Source organism: Pteropus medius, unplaced genomic scaffold, assembly GCF_902729225.1.
Source record: "Pteropus medius unplaced genomic scaffold, Ma_sr-lr_union100, whole genome shotgun sequence".
In the NCBI taxonomy this organism is placed as follows: domain Eukaryota; kingdom Metazoa; phylum Chordata; class Mammalia; order Chiroptera; family Pteropodidae; genus Pteropus; species Pteropus medius.
The window spans coordinates 9,060,953-9,077,548 of NW_024349802.1; the positions used below are offsets into that span (position 1 = coordinate 9,060,953).

At 36.0% G+C, this 16,596-nt stretch overlaps 1 protein-coding gene across 40 annotated transcripts in view; it reads right to left on the reverse strand.

Annotated features, from left to right (window-relative positions):
* Positions 1-16,596, reverse strand: part of KLHL3 (kelch like family member 3) — a 235,899-nt gene that overhangs the window by 175,522 nt on the left and 43,781 nt on the right. For 35 of the 40 annotated variants that reach the window (XM_039836141.1, XM_039836138.1, XM_039836134.1 and 32 more), the window contains one exon: positions 5,480-5,595. The exons of the other annotated variants lie outside the window; for them this stretch is intronic. The gene's annotated coding sequence lies outside the window, so the exon portion shown is untranslated. The remainder of the gene's footprint in view (positions 1-5,479; positions 5,596-16,596) is intronic. 40 annotated transcript variants of the gene reach the window in all.

Consider the following 16,596-nt stretch of genomic DNA (forward strand, 5'->3'; position numbering starts at 1 on the left):
ATGAATGATAATGATAGTACAACATATCAAAACTTTGGGGACGTGGCAAAAGTGGTCATAAGAGGAAAGTTCTTATCATTACAGGCCTACCTCCAAAAACAAGAACGAGCCCAAATAAACAACCTAACGCTTCATCTTAAAAAACTCGGAAAGGAAGTACAAATGAAGCCTAAAGTCAACAGAAGGAAAGAAATAATCAAAATTAGAACAGAAAGAAATAAAACTGAACACACACACACAAATTGAACACACACACAGACAAAATAAATGTAACGATGAGCTGGTTCTTTGAGAAAGTTAATAAGATTGACAAACTCCTGGCTAGACTCACTAAAGAAAAAAGAGAAAGGACACAAATAAACAAAATCAGGGATGAAAGAGGGGAAATTACGACTGACATCGCAGAATACAAAGGATCATACAAGAATACTATGAAAAAATATATAACACTAAATGTAATAACCTAGTAGAAACGGACCAGTATTTAGAAAAGTACAATCTTCCTAGACTAAATCAAGAAGAACTGGAAAATCTAAATGGACCAATCAGCAGTATGGAAATTGAAACGATCATCAAAATCCTACCAAAAAGTAAATGTCCAGGACCAGATGGCTTCACCAGTGAATTCTACAAAATATTCAAAGATTTAATACCTATTCTCCTCAAACTCTTCTAAAAAATCAAAGAGGAGGCAATACTTCCCAACTCACTTTATGAGGCTAACATTACCCTGATACCCAAACCTGGTAAAGATAGCACAAAAAAAGAAAACTACAGACCATATCTCTCATGAACACGGATGCAAAAATCCTAAATAAGACACTAGCGAACCGAATACAGCAACATATTAAAAAGATTACACACCATGATCAAGTGGGCTTCATCCCAAAAGCATAGGGATGGTTCAACATACGCAAATCGAATAATGTGATACCTCGCATAAACATATTAAAAAATGAGAATCACATGATCATATCAATAGATGCAGAAAAAGCGTTTGACAAGATACAGCTCGATTTAATATCAAAATGCTTAACAAAATTGGTATAGAAGGAAAGTACTTTAACATCATAAAGGCCATCTATGACAAACCCTCAGCCAACATTATACTTAATGGTGAAAAACTAAAAACGTTCTCTCTAAGATCAAGAACAAGACAAGGCTGTCCACTATTGCCACTGTTATTCAATATAACTTTGGAGGTCCTAGAGAGTGCAATCAGACAAGAGAAAGATATAAAAGGCATCCAAATAGGAAACGAAGACGTCAAACTGTCACTATTTGCGGATGGCATGATTCTCTATATAGAAAACCCTAAAGAGTCCACAAGAACACTACTAGAAACAATAAGCAAATACAATAAAGTTTCTGGGTACAAAATCAATGTTCAAAAATCCATAGCGTTTGTATACTCTAATAATGAAGTGTCAGAAAAAGAAGTGGAAAAAAGAATTCCTTTTGCAATTGCAACGAAAGGAATAAAATACCTGGGAATAAATCTAACAAAACATGCGAAGGACCTATACAATGAAAACTACAAGACCCTATTAAAAGAAATCGAAGAAGATACAAAGAAATGGAAAGATATTCCGTGTTCTTGGATTGGAAAAATCAACATAGTTAAAATGACCATATTACCTCAAGCATTATATGGATTTGATGCAATCCTCATCAAAATCCCATCGGCATTTGTTAAAGAACTAAAAATCATCAGATTTGTATGGAAACACAAAAGACCCCCAATTGCCAAAGCCATCCTGAGAAAAAAGAACGAAGCTGGAGGCATCACTCTGCCTGACTTCAAATTATAATGCAAGTGAGAGTAATCAAAACGGCATGGTATTGGCAAAACAAAAAACAACAAAACAAAACAACAGACACACAGACCAGTAGAACAGAACTGAGAGTCCAGAAGTAAACCCATATTTATATGGGCAAATAATTTTTGACAAAAAAGCCAAAAACATACAGTGGAAAAGGAAAGCCTCTTCAATAAATTGTGATGAAAAAGCTGGAAAGCCACTTGCAAAAGAATGAAACGAGACTGTTGTCTATCACCACACACCAAAATTAACTCAAAATGGATTAAGGACCTGAAATATAAGACCTGAAACAATAAAACGCATGGAAGAAAACAGAGCGACGAAACTCAAGGACCTTGGACTTAAGGAAGATTTTATGAATATGACCTTAAAGGTAAGGGAAGTAAAACCTAAAATAAATGAATGAGACTACATCAAACTTCTGCTCAGTAAAAGAAATGGTCAACAAGGTAAAGAGACAACCATTTGAATGAGAAAATATATTTGCAAGCAATGTCTCCAATAAAAGCCTAATATGCAAAATATACAAAGAACTCATACAACTCAATAACAACAAAAAAGCTAATGATTCAATCAAAAATGGGCAGAGGACTTGTACAGACACTTCTCCCTAGAGGATGTACAAATGGCCAACAAATATTTGAAAAGATGCTCAATATCACTAGCTATTAGGGAAATGCAAATCAAAACCACAATGAGATACCATGTCACACCTGTCAGAATAGCTATAATCAACAGGACAAGTAATAACAAATGCTGGAGAGGATGCGGCGAAAAAGGAACCCTCATATACTGCTGGTGGGAGTGAAAATTGGTACAGCCACCATGGAAAACAATATGGAGATTCCTCAAAAAACTAAGAATTGATCTACCATATGATCCAACCATCCCTCTACTGGGTATTTACCCCAAAGACTTGAAAACCCATACCCGTAAAGATATTTGCACACCGATGTTCATAGCAGCATTATTCACAGTGGCCAGGCTATGGAAGCAATTGAAGTGTCCTACGATAGATGATTGGCTAAAGAAGCTGTGGCACATATATACAATGGAATATTACTCAGCCATAAGAAGAGATGAAATACTGCCATTTGCAACAGCATGGATGGACCTCGAGATAATCATGCTAAGCGAAATAAGCCAGACTGAAAACGTTGAAAATCACATGTTATCAGTTATATGTGGGATATAAACCTAAAAGCAACAAATGAACAGGACAGAGACTCAGTGACATGGACAATGGACTAGTGATTACCTTACCAGAGCGCAGGGGTTGGGGGAGGAGGGAAGAGGTAGACGGAGTAAAGGGGGTCAAATATAGGGGGGTAGGGATAGGGTGAAGTGGGTAAAGAGGATCAAATATATGGTAGCTGAAGGAAACTGGACTTTGGGTGGTAAACACAATAGAATATACAGATGTGAAATTATAATGTATACCTGAAAATTATATAATTGTATTAACCAATGTTATGCCAATAAGCTTAATAAATAATAAATAATTTTTTAAAAAAATAATTAATTAAAAAAACATATGTCCATACAAAGACTTGTACATGAATGTTCACATCTGCTTTATGTGTAATAGCCAAAAACCAGAAATCCAGTGTCCATCAACAGGTAAATGAAAAAACAAACCACACATACTACTCAGGAATAAAAAAGAAATGAACTATTGATACAGGCTACGACATGAATGAATCTTAAAATAATTATACTGAAAGAAGCCAGACTCCCTGCCACAAAAAAAAAAAAAGAGTATATACTGCATACCATTTACATAAAATTCTAGAGAATGCAAACTAATCTATAGTGGCAAAGAGTAAATCAGTGGATGTTTAAAGAAGGAGGGCAGGAGGAAGGTTTTACATAGGGACATGAAACAATTTTTAGGGATGATGGATGTGTTAATTATCTTGATTGTGGTAATGGCTTCGTAGGTGTGTATATGCATGTCAAAACTTACCAAATTGCACATTTTAAAAATGTGTAGCTTACTGTATGTCACTATACCTCAATAAAGCTGCAAACATTTTTTTAAAAAGAAGAAACACAAGCGTTCGCACCAGTTCAAGTCAACAAACATTAAGCATCTACTCTGTGGCAAGATCTATGCCAGACACAGAAGAGGCAGAGACAGATGAAACCACATTCTCAAGGTACTTTTAGCCTCCAGGGAAGAAGCTTTAAAGCAATTTCATGTACACACTGCATCGTCACCTTCCTCTCGGGGAGGGCACAAGGATAGCTTGGAACAGCAAGAAGAACCAAATGGTAAAGTATGGATCAGAGTTAACTCTCTTCCTTCTCTCCCCCTAGAATTCTCAATCCCCAAATGAGGAACATTTTTTCACATTCTCTCATCTCAGAACTTCAGAATATCAGGGCTGGAACAGTTTATAGGGAGAACTAGGGCTCATCAGAGTGGTAAAGTGACTTGCTATCTACCACAAAGCTAGTCAGTGGCAGAACTAAATCAAGAAGGCTTGCTTCGGATTCCTGCTGAGAAATCTTTTTGGAGTAAATTACATTATAACAATATTTATTCTCTGAGCTGACTTTAGTGATTAATAACTGAGGGTTACCATTTTCACACAGACTTCACATGAAATGGATCTTGATGAGGTGACATTTTCTTCCATAGTGAGTCTTCAAAGCAATTCTAGGAACAGAGTGAGAGCTACTAGAACCTCAGACTCTACAGCTGACCACAGATTTATTTCACTGCCAGTCTTTCTAGATCAATTTTCTTTCTGCTATATCACCACTCACAGCATTCTCAGGGGAAGGCCTCTGCAGGTAGATCAAGGGGTGGACATGGGGAAATCTGTGCAGATAGCATTTATAGCACATGATCCCCCCAAGACAGACTGTAACATCCACAGAGATGATGAACAAACTACAGATATCTGTTTATCCCTTCCACCTCCTTCTCCCGCCCTCATGAAACTCACCTTGAAGCAATTTTATAGTCACTACTGCCAGTTAAATTCACCCTTTCTCTTCTCTCCCAAATCTACCTTTACAACCCATTCACTCCACTACCTGGGGGGTGAATACAAACTTTTTCTAAAACCCAAGAAAGGAGAGAAGAATAAGGAGAGAAATGAGTAGGATGGATATATTTGTCAGCATAGGCTACTATGCTGAATCCTTTTCAAAGGATTTTGAGGGGCTTTATAATATATCTTGATTATCATTCTTCATTTTCTAAGTGAAAATAATTATCATTCTATCATTATTTGACTATAATTCTATCATTTTTCATTTTGTAAAGTTCTGGGGATGACAGATTTGCTAACTAGCCCTTAAGTCTTGACTCGTCTCACAAATATCTGGTTGCTACAGGTGACCACCAGTTTGGTGCTCATAAAAGCACTAATTAATTTACAAAAAGCATTCCTTTACAGCTTCTTCTCAGCACAATGAAACGGCTTCCCCATCCTAAATTATTTCTTTTTGTCATGACTCTTATCTTCTTGGCACAGCACACATCTCAAACACACATTCCTAAAAATGGTCAAGAAAAAGAGGACTGAAAATAAAATTCACTATCCTTGAGTCTAGGCCAGAAAGCCAGCCACTATGTGTGTTTTAATGATCTACACTACATGTGTTTTAATGATTATATTTTTAAAAAGCAGAGTAAAGCTCACCTCTTGATCTTCCCAAGGTGCCTCTTCCACTCCAGTTAAGATAGTCGTTTATTTTTCCCACAACATATGGTCACTGCAGTATTCCAGGCCTCTTCCTATGGTGCTCTTCCTTCGGTCTGAAAAGTAACCAGTTTTGATCCATAATTTCCTTCAAGGTCTAGTCCAAGACTCACTTCCCTAAAGAACCTTTCCATAGCAGCTCTGACTCACACGGCCCTGAGCCCTCAGTATTTGGGCTCCCTCCCCTCAGCACGTGTACACATTCATCTATTCCTGCTGCCTACTGCTTCTCCAATTCTGCACAGAGTACCTTAATTCCAGGCTGCTAGGCTATCCCTAACAAAACTGTTAACACGGCATCCACAGATTAAGGCCTTTACATCTCTTGACTCTCCCTGAGTGTCCAGCATGGGGCAAGATCTACTTGCTACGTGAAGGAAAGATTAACTAGAAACTTTCTATCAGCTAGAGAAGATTCAACCTTTAGAAATTATCCAAATTCCTCAAATTCTAATATGTAACAGTATTGAGAATCCCTCTGTCCGCTAATCTTGCCAGAGTAAAGAAATTAAAGATTAGTATTCAAGAAAGAAAAAGAAAATATTTATTATTATTTATTTATCTTCTCATGGATTCACATACAGCATCTTTCTTCTTACAAAGCCAGCAGCATCACTGTTTACAATTACTGAGTTGCATAATAATTCATCAAATAGATACAGAATATTTTACTAATCATTTTTTGTGGTTAGATGTTTAGATTGCTTTAAAGTTTTCCATTACAAATGACACTGTGATGAAATGATACTGTGATAAAACTTTGACTGTATTTTGAATTATTTCCTTAGGATAGATTCCTAAAAGTGGATCTGTCAGGTAAAAGGTTTTGAACATTTTTATTATCCCTGATATATATTATAAATCCATGATGAATACTTAAATACCTTTTGGCTCCAGGATATTATAATTCTACTGCTAAGAAATGGAATCCCCATTATAGTAAACATTTTTTAAGGGAGGCATAATAGTAAGAAATAGTCAAGAAAGCAGACTCTGGTTTCAGAATGCCTGGGTTCAAATCCCAGATCTATCACTTGCTAGCTGCAAGTTACTGAATCCTTCTGAGACAATATATAAAGCACAGGGTCTGGCACATAGTGAGGGCTCGATAAATGTTAATTGTTATTATTGCCTTCAGATTACCAAAAAGATGATGAATGTGCAATTCAAAAAGCCAAGAATTACTCTCAAATAACAGAATAAACATAAAAGACAAAATAATACTCCTGCACCTTGATCATAAGTTAGCAAGTTCATTTACCATGAATACTATTTACACCATTGTGGTTATTAATTACATATAAATAAAAATATCATTTTATTGAGTGCCTATTCTCTTTATAAGCTCTACATATACTGTCTCATTTAATCCTCACAACGACTCTTATGGTGGTAGTAATAACAACAAAAATAATACTTTCCAAGTGCTTATTACATGTTCTATATGGTTCTAGAAAATACCATTAATCACTATAAAATCTATGATGTAGGGCTTTTCACTTTACTATTACCCTCATTTTACAGACAATATAATTGAGATATACAGAGATTAAATTACTTGTCCAAGGTTACATAGCTAACAAAACACATAGTACTATGCTCATTTTATAGATAAGAAAACTGAGACTTATAACAATTGCCTTAAAGATATATAACTAGGGCGGGTTTTGATTCAATTATCAGTTGTACTCTCAAGTCCACATTCTTTTATCCTACCACTCTGCCACCTTTATGCAGAGAATGCCCTATACAAGATAGCACATGTTTAAGGCTGGCTTCCCTCGTTCTCGCCTTCTGCCATAGGCCACGGTACACTGAGAATGGTCTCATTTTAATGTAGGACTAAATCCTCTTTGCCTGTGCCTCTAAGAACATAATTGGAAGACAAGCCTAACACAAAAGCCCATATACTGAAATGAGCCCCTTAAAACAATTCTTTATCTCTCCTAAGGCATAATCTGTTGTAATTCTCCTAGCATGCATACCTGAGAGTTTCTAAGGCCTTTCAGATACTTGGTAATTCCTAATAAGGTGCTTCTGGCAATGCTGCTTCAAAAGATTTTTCAAACGTATGCTACAGAGAGATCTGCTATTTTCCTCTGCCTCAGAAAGCCCTCAAAATTCTCACCGCTGGAAGAAACAAAACTGCTCAGGCCTCCAGAAACACTCTGAAAAGACATTTGCAAAGAGACTGAACCCACAGGAAGAAACCCGGCTTGAAGTCTTAACTCTTGAATGGACTGACTGTTTAATCTTGAACAAATTATTTCTCTTCTCTGTGCCTCAGTTTCCTCTTCTGCAAAATGAGGAGTTAGATTACATGGTTTGCCAGGTCCACTAGAGCTATGATTCAAGGATAAAAATGAAAGTGAGTTTGGAGTCCATAGCAGTGAAATCTCAGGAGGGCAATGATTGTATGAAAGCCTAAAGCCCAAAACAGGTTTGCAACTATTAACTGAAACCAGCCAGGGCTGATTTAACTTCAATAGTGGGGAAAGTGTCGTGGGATTCTACTTTAAGAATGTGAGTCCTTTGAGAAAATATTTAATATGAAGTTGAAGGACTTGGTGGAGAAATGTAGGACTAAATCCTCTTCACTTTAGCAGAATAGAGCAAAGCAGCATTTTTTTTTTTTTCCTATGCTCAAGGTAAGAGCCAACATAGGATCCTGCTGCCACCTGGTGGCACACTGGGCAGATTAGAAAGAAGAGTTTCCCTCATTTGGGTCCCCCAATCCAAAAGCCTCTCGAGACCACATCCTCCTCCCCCCTTCACAATTACACAGAGTTCGATATACAAAACATTTTCAACTCCATTATCTTGCTTCATTCTCCTAGAAACTTTGTGGAGTGGCAAAAAGGTGGTATAACTCCATTTTACCATAGAAGAAACCAAAGCTTGAACATGACTTGCCTAAGGTCACAAAGTTAGTGACTGGTGGTCAGAACTCGAACCCATATCTCCTGACTCTAAATCAGGCAATTCATCCACTACTATGTAGGGGTGGGAAGAAACAGGTTTAGGTATGCTCTACACCTAGGAATTTGAGAGAGAGGCTTAGGAAGAGGAAAGTTCAAATTCTTCTGCAGAAACAACTGGCCACAGGCCACAATTGGGCTGCATGTCCAAAGAAAAAGACATCTAGATAAGCCGGGATTCCTGCATTCCTTCCTGGTTTGCACATTCTTCTTTGTCGACATCTCTAGGCCTCTCCAGTTGTTCTCTCTACCTCTGTTTCCCAACCCCAGCCTACCCAGCTGGGCTCAAGACTTGTTTATAGCTAAATACTGAAAACCAAATGGATCCCAGGCAAGGGAGCCACATGCAGAAATCATCAACTACCAGGAGTGCTGCTCTGTCCCTGGGTTAGAGCTCATAATATTTGTGGCTTAGCCCCAATTTTCTTATATATTTTGATGGGAAGACCAGTTGGCTTGTCCCATATGATGTCACACTCACTGAAACTGGACAGGTAACACTGGGGTTATATGATTTACCAACTGGCAATGTAGGAATGACCTAAAATTAATCTGAGAATTTGCAATTTCTCCAAGGCAATCATACCTCTTTTATATACAATTGCAAAGCATAATGCCTAAACTTTCACCACCAGAGTCCTTTAGCTTCATTCATTCACTGAGTAGAGCACTAAATGAGTAGGGCACTGTGATAATCCTGTTGATTAAGACTTTGCTGCCTAGTGGTGAACAGAGGGAAATGAGGAAAGAACATAAAAGCATTTGAGATATAAATATTGTGATTAGGGGTCAAGAGGAAAAAATAAGATTCTTTCTGGCATGGGTCTGGGGACAGAAGTGGATAATGAATGACTTCACAGATATAACACATAAAACCCTTCACAGTCTGGCCTTTTCAAACCTTCCTTGCCTTCTGTCCTGCTACTCTGCTCTCACCCTATGACATTCTGAACATAAGTTTTCTCCAGTAAAGAGTAAGAGTTTAGGTTTTAGAATCTGATAGATCTTGGTTCTAATCCTAGCTCTGACATATTAGACAACCTTGGGCAAGTTATAAAATTTCCCCAAGCACGTAGCTTTGTGCCTGACAGATAGAAGACTTAGTAAATAGCAACTGATATCGTTAGTTATCTCTGTGCCTTTGATCATGCTGTTTTCTTTGCCTGAGATTCCCTTCACCTTCTCAAACTGTTTTGCCCCTACTAATCCTTTAGAGCCATCACAAAGGTCTCTTTTCTTGAGTGCCTCTGATCCTGCTAGATGTTTCTCACTGAGTGTTTAGAACTTTTGTTCATACTTCCTTGACTGTATTGATGTGATATTAACTTGTAAGTCTGTGAGATTCCAAAGGGCAGAGCTAGGTATTACTTATATAGAAGCTGAGTGGTATATATGTTTGAAATTTCCTATTATAAAAGAATTTTTTAAATGTTAGTCATCAAACTGAGATGTAGGTTCTAAATCTGGCTATGACAGGACTCTGCTCTGTACCGATGGACCAATCGCTTCTCTCCAGCTTTCTCCATAAAATATGAAATATAAAATGTATTCCAATATACTTCACATTGTATCTATTTATGAGCTATGTGACATGGGAAAGTTACTTAATCTTTTTAAGCATCAGTTTCCTTATCTGTAAAAGGTGATGAAAACAGTAGCTTGTTTCGAGGACTACTGTGTCAGTTAAATTGGGTATTGTATGTTATAGGCCTCATCATAGTACCTGGCACAAAGTAAGTACTCAATAAATATTATCTATCATCATTATCTATTGTTGCATCTAAGAAATACCAGTAGATGAATTCGACACTCTTTTTCAAATGAAAGGACTCTATAGTTAATTATTCCCTTATCTTTTCCTTCTCCATATCTCCTTTCTTTAGGAAAAGCAGGAAAATCTGAAAATTCCTCTCTAAAATTCTATAAAACAATGTGCCCAACAGCACAAGCCAAAAGAGAAAGAGCTTGGCTCTCCTTCTCAGTGAGAGTCATTGCTGTAGGTCTGGAAAAACAGAGGCACCACTTTCATCATTTCAGAATATAGTATGCAGCTGTTCTTCTGGTATGCCACACATCCTGAGGTTGCTACCAAGGGCTGAAAACAGAGCTCAGGCAATCAGTCCAGCACAGCCAAGATCATTTTTTTTCAAGGTGGCACCATTTCAGATAACATGGGCACTTTGTATGTGCCCCCTTTCTAAATAAGAGTGACCGTGAGTTCCTTGAAGGCAAAAACCGTTGTCTAGTCTATTTTTATAGCTTATGCACCTAGCAAAGCATCTGGAACAGAGCAGGTACTCAACAAATATTTGCTGAATGAAGGCATTATTTATTCTTTTATTTGGAATAGGACACAAACATGAAAGGAACATTGATAGGCATACAAAGAACCAATTGTTGGGGGAATTCTTCTAACAGTTTTTCTCAGGGAGTACAAACTTGTTCACAACTTCCAATTCATTTCTTTTCCTTAATCCCCACTACTCATCTCTTTATAACTTTTCTACACTACTATGAACTACTTATGGTTCCCCAAATATACCCTAAATATTCTTCCTTCTGAGCCTGTGTTGATACTATTTCATTCGTTAATCTCTCTCCCCCATATATATGAATATATATATATATATATGTGTGTGTGTGTGTGTGTGTGTGTATGTATGTATATACATACATACATATATATATATATATGTATATATATATATATGTGTGTGTATGTATGTATGTATATTCTTCTAAACTTGGCTCCAGTACCTCCTCTTCCATAAGGCTTTTTTCAACCACTATAGTTGAAAGGGGTATCTTCTCGATTTCCTGTAACACTTTAGATTTAGCGTGAGATACTCATAATATTCCAATAGATGCTGTGGTTAGTTGTATAGGTTTCACAACTTTTAAAAGATTGAGGGCAAGGGTCATCTCTGAATATCTAAGAAATACAGCATAGTGCTTTGTACACACTGGTCATCTGATAAGTGTTTAGAATATTCATTGGCTAAACTTCACAGAATAAGAAATATGATCATTCAACCCAACTTAAAGTATAAAACAAGTGAGCCTTAAAAAGTATGTTTTATTCATAAGATATTTTTACTTAAAAAGTTAACTCATTGTTTTGGAAGTTTTGCTACCCTATTATTATCTGTCTTATTAGGCACTACCTTCTACTCTGAGAAACCTAAGGAAAAACTGTCATGAGGCATATTTTTTTTTTTAATTAAGTGAATTAAAAAAAAAATTCACAACATTAAAAAATAATAATTTCACATTTTCTTCAAATTTCAGGATAAGACAGCCTGGGGTATCAAAAAACAAGATTGAGAATCACTAGATAATTGCATAACCTTGGCCAGTCCCTTGGTCTTTCCAACTATCATTCCTAACTACTTCTCAGCATAGTTATAGGGTACAAAGGAGAGGAAAACATAAGAAATGACTGAAAAATTAAATAACTTTATGCTATTATACTTCTCAAAGGTAAGGACCAGTATAGCATAAATCTCATTTATTGAAATTAAAGATGAGCTGAGGCTTGTTACTTAGATAACTGCTTATTTTCTCTTCTAGATGATACACTCTGCCATTTCCATTGTATACTTACCCTTTTTGCCCTTTCCTCTTTGTTCATTCCCTCTAGATTAAAAATTAAGATATACAAACCAATGATGTCCCCCAGCAAGCAAGTTCATTGTGGCCTTCTCAGTGCCATTTTCTAAAGTTGTATTTCATTGCTGGAGCACACTTGGATCATCTAGTCTAACTTTTCCATTTTACACATGAGGAGTCCAAAGTCTAAAGAGAGTATATTATTTGTTCAAGGTCACTCAGCTAGTGTAAGATCCCATAATGGAACCTCATTTCCTAACTGCTAATTCTCAACATTACATCCAACAAATGTCTGGGCACACAGATGGCCATTAATAAATATTTTCTTGAATCAAAATGAACATAATTACCTCTTCTTCGTTTGACAAACTACCTGACCACCAAGTAGAATGTGAAAGGATGAGGTCAAAGTGGTGTTCTGAACACTGTGGCTTAAATGGCAATTTGAAGTCAATTTGGAACAGGATGAATTCTGATTTGGGCCCTACCACTGCCTTTCAATTTCTATGACCTGAGGAAAATTGCTTTACATCTTTTAGCCTCAGCTTCCTCATTTGTAAAATGAAGATAATAACAGAAACTACCCCAAAGGGTTGTATAGTCATTTAATAACATTTGTTGAATACCAGCTCTGTAGCAGGTACTGTTAAGATATTGGGGATACAACAGACAAGAAAAACAAAAGCCAACCTTTAGGAGCTAACATTCTACTAGGATTAAAGGACATAATCTACATAAAATGCCTAGTAGAGAGTCTGGCATCTAATATGTTCAATAAATGTTAGTTGTTGTTATTGTTATTATTTAAAATGTACTATATATCCACATTTAAAAAAGCAAATCAGCAAATAAATCTTACAAAGAGATAGCTCCAAGCAAGATTTTAGGGCATAAAACAGCTCACATAGCAGTGTTTCACAAGGACACATATTATCACCATGGCAACATTTTTCTGCATTTTTAAAAGCATTGGTTTGATACTGTGTGGAAGGTTCAGGCATGGTCTGTGAAAACACCATGTAAAGAGTGTCAGGTAGAGAATAGAGAAAATCCTCTCCAGTTTATCTCCAAAAAGATAACTTCTCTACAGAATAGTTTAATAAAACTTATGTATAAAATCTTAAATCAAGAAAAATAAATTAAAGGATAATTACTTGTATTCTAGTGGAAATCATCGTTTTATTTTCAATAGCCAGCTTCTCTAGCATATTTAAAATATAAGATACTGTTCAAAATTTCATATAATTAACAAACACATGAAAAAATAACATCCTTAGTCCTATTAGGGAAATGCAAATCAAAACCACAATGAAGTACCACTTCACGCCCATTAGGGTGGCTAACATTTTAAAAATGGAAATTAACAAGGGTTGGCAAAGATGTGGATAAATTGGAACCCTTCTGCATTGCTTGTAGGAATGTAAAATCCGTTTAGTCTCTGTGGAAAACAATTTGGCAGTACCTCAAAAAAGTAAAAGATAAGAATTGCCAAGTGATGCTGCAATTGTACTCCTAGATATATAACCAGAAGAACTGAAAACAAGTACTTAAATAAGATGTACATACATGTACATACAATGCTATTCGCAATAGCCAAAAAGTAGAAACAGCCCAAATGTCCATCAACAGATGAAAGGATAAACAAATTGTGGTATATACATACAATGGAATAACATTCAGCCCTAAAAACAGAACAGATTACGACACATGCTACACATGTTACAGATCTCCAAAATATTATGCTAAGTGAAAGAAGCCAGGTACAAAAGGCCACATATTGCATGATTACATTTATATGAAATATCTAGAATAGGTAAATCCATAGACAAGAAATTCAGATTAGTGGTTTCCGGGGGCTATAGGGAGAAAGGAATAGGGAGAAATTCCTTAATAGATAACAGGTTTTACTTCAGAATGATGGAAATGTTTTGGAACTACAGAAAAGGTTATACAACATTGTGAATGGACTAAATGTCAATGAATTGTCTTTAAAATGATTAGTTAATAACATCCTTTTTTAAAAAGGTTAATTGTATGTTACATGAAATTCATCTCAATAAATTTTCTTATAAATGTTACCCACATGGCCTAGAAACATAAAAATGTGAGACAAAAATTACAAGTGATCACTTAGCCATCTCAGAAATCCATGTAAACACGGCCTGTACCTATTTAGTGAAGAAAGGAACAGAAAGCTCTTACTAAAATCCTGGTTTCTTCCTGTTAAAGGCTAATTTTTAAGGTATAATTATGACTGTCACACAAATATAAAATGAACACGCAGTGAAGGTTTTATTTAACTCGTTAATTAAAGACAGAATCAGTAAGATGTTAAAAATTGGTTCAAGAGGTAACCAGAAATACTAAAATGAATTTTTAATAGATGCAAAACTAGTTTCTTGTGTGACAAATGGTTTTTCTTTGAACTTCAGGTCTTGTCTGTTTAAAAAAAAAAAAAAAAAATTTAAGAAGTTGGCTTGGATGCCCTGAAGCTTGCCTTGATCTTTGATAGCCTGGGAAGAACCAGCTTCCAGGGGTAGATGCTGAGTCACAGATCCCTACAGGTAACAGCCACTTCAGCCATCTGCACTCATGATCACATCACATAAATCACTTCTCTTCTCATGAAAGATGCCATGCCTCAATGAGGAAGACCATATTTCTAATGAATCATTCCAGGACAATTTGCCTTTTTGCACTACTACTGGAAATAGGGTCATACTGAATTCCCCCAGCTTCTGTCATGACCAACAAGCATCATTTAATTTTTAAATAACTGACTGAAACTAGAGAGAGACATAGTCTAGAGCTAATGAAACAAAACAAAATAAAGTAGTCTACATAAAATGCTCAAAAAACTACTGGATGAGCTGAATGGCTTTTGAAATTTTTATATCATGGGGGAGGGTGGAGTTGTGATCAATTATACTTAGTTTACCGTACTGCAGTAATCTTGTATTACTCACTTAGGGATTACTTACTCAGGGAAACTACGGATTTCTAAGGATTGCATTTAGGATATACTTAGCTTACTGTAAATGTAGTATGACATTTATGTTATCTTTTGTTAGCTCTTCCACAGCATTCTCCAGCTGCTAAGTACTAGGCACACAATAGGTCTTAGATCAAAGCTTGTTGTTTAATCATATATTTTTAAATAATTTTTTATTTTTTCAATTAGGGTTGACGTATAATATAATATATTTAGGTATACAACTCAATGATTAGACATTTATATACCTTACAAAGTGATCACCCTGATAAATCTATCTAATAGCCATCTGACACCATACATGTTATTACAGTATTATTGACTATATTCCCAAAGCTATACATCTCCACAACTATTTTCAAACTACCAATATGTACTTCTTAATCCCTTACCTTTTTCACCCTGCCCCCAGCCCCACTCCCATCTGGCAACCATCAAAACGTTCTCTGTATCTACAAGTTTGTTTGTTTTGTTTGTTTTTCAGAATCCAGTGAAATCATATGGTGTTGTCTTTCTCTGTCTGACTTATTTCACTCAGCATAATACCTTCTAGGTCCATCCAAGTTGTTGCAAATGACGAGATTTCATTCTTTTTTATGACTGAGTGATATTCCATCGTATATGTGTACCACTTCTTTATCTATTAATCTACTGATGGACACTTAGGCTGCTTCCATATTTTGGCTACACTTAGGTTGCTTCTATATCTTCCATAAATAATGCTGCAATAAACACATGGATTAATGTTTCTTTTGAAGTTAGTGTTTTGGGTTTCTTCAGATAAATACCCAGAAATGGAACTGCTGTGTCCTTCTTTGTCGCTTGTTAGGTATAGGCCTTTGTTTTAAAGTCTATTTAGTCTGGTATAAGTATTGCTACCCCAGCTTTGGTTTTTCATTTCCATTTTCATGAAATTTCTTTTTCTACCCCTTCAGTCTGTGTGTGTCTTTCAATCTGAAGTGAGTCTCTTATAGACAACATATGTAAAGGTCTTGTTTTCTTATCCATTCAGCCACTCTATGTCTTTTGATTGCAGCATTTAATCAACTTACATTTAAAGTAATTCTTGATAAATATGTAGTTACTGCCTTTTTATTATTCATATTTTTATCTGAGTTTTTCTTCTTCTTATAGAAGTCCTTTTAACACTTCTTGTAATATTGGTTTGGTGGTGATGAACTCCTTTAGCTTTTTCTTATCTGGGATAATCGTATAATTTATTACAGGGAGTGGAGAGTTATATTTGTCACAGACATTTTCAGTTTATCCATAACTGGAAGTTTCTTTATTTAACCTAAATTCTTTTTTATTAAGTTTATTGGGGTGACCTTAGTTAATAAGGTTATATAAATTTCAAGTGTACAATTCTATAGCACATCACCTGTGTACTGCATTGTGTACTGACCATCCAAAGTCTAGTCTCCTTCCATCACCATATATTTAACCCCCTTTACCCTATTCAACCTTTCCCACCCCAT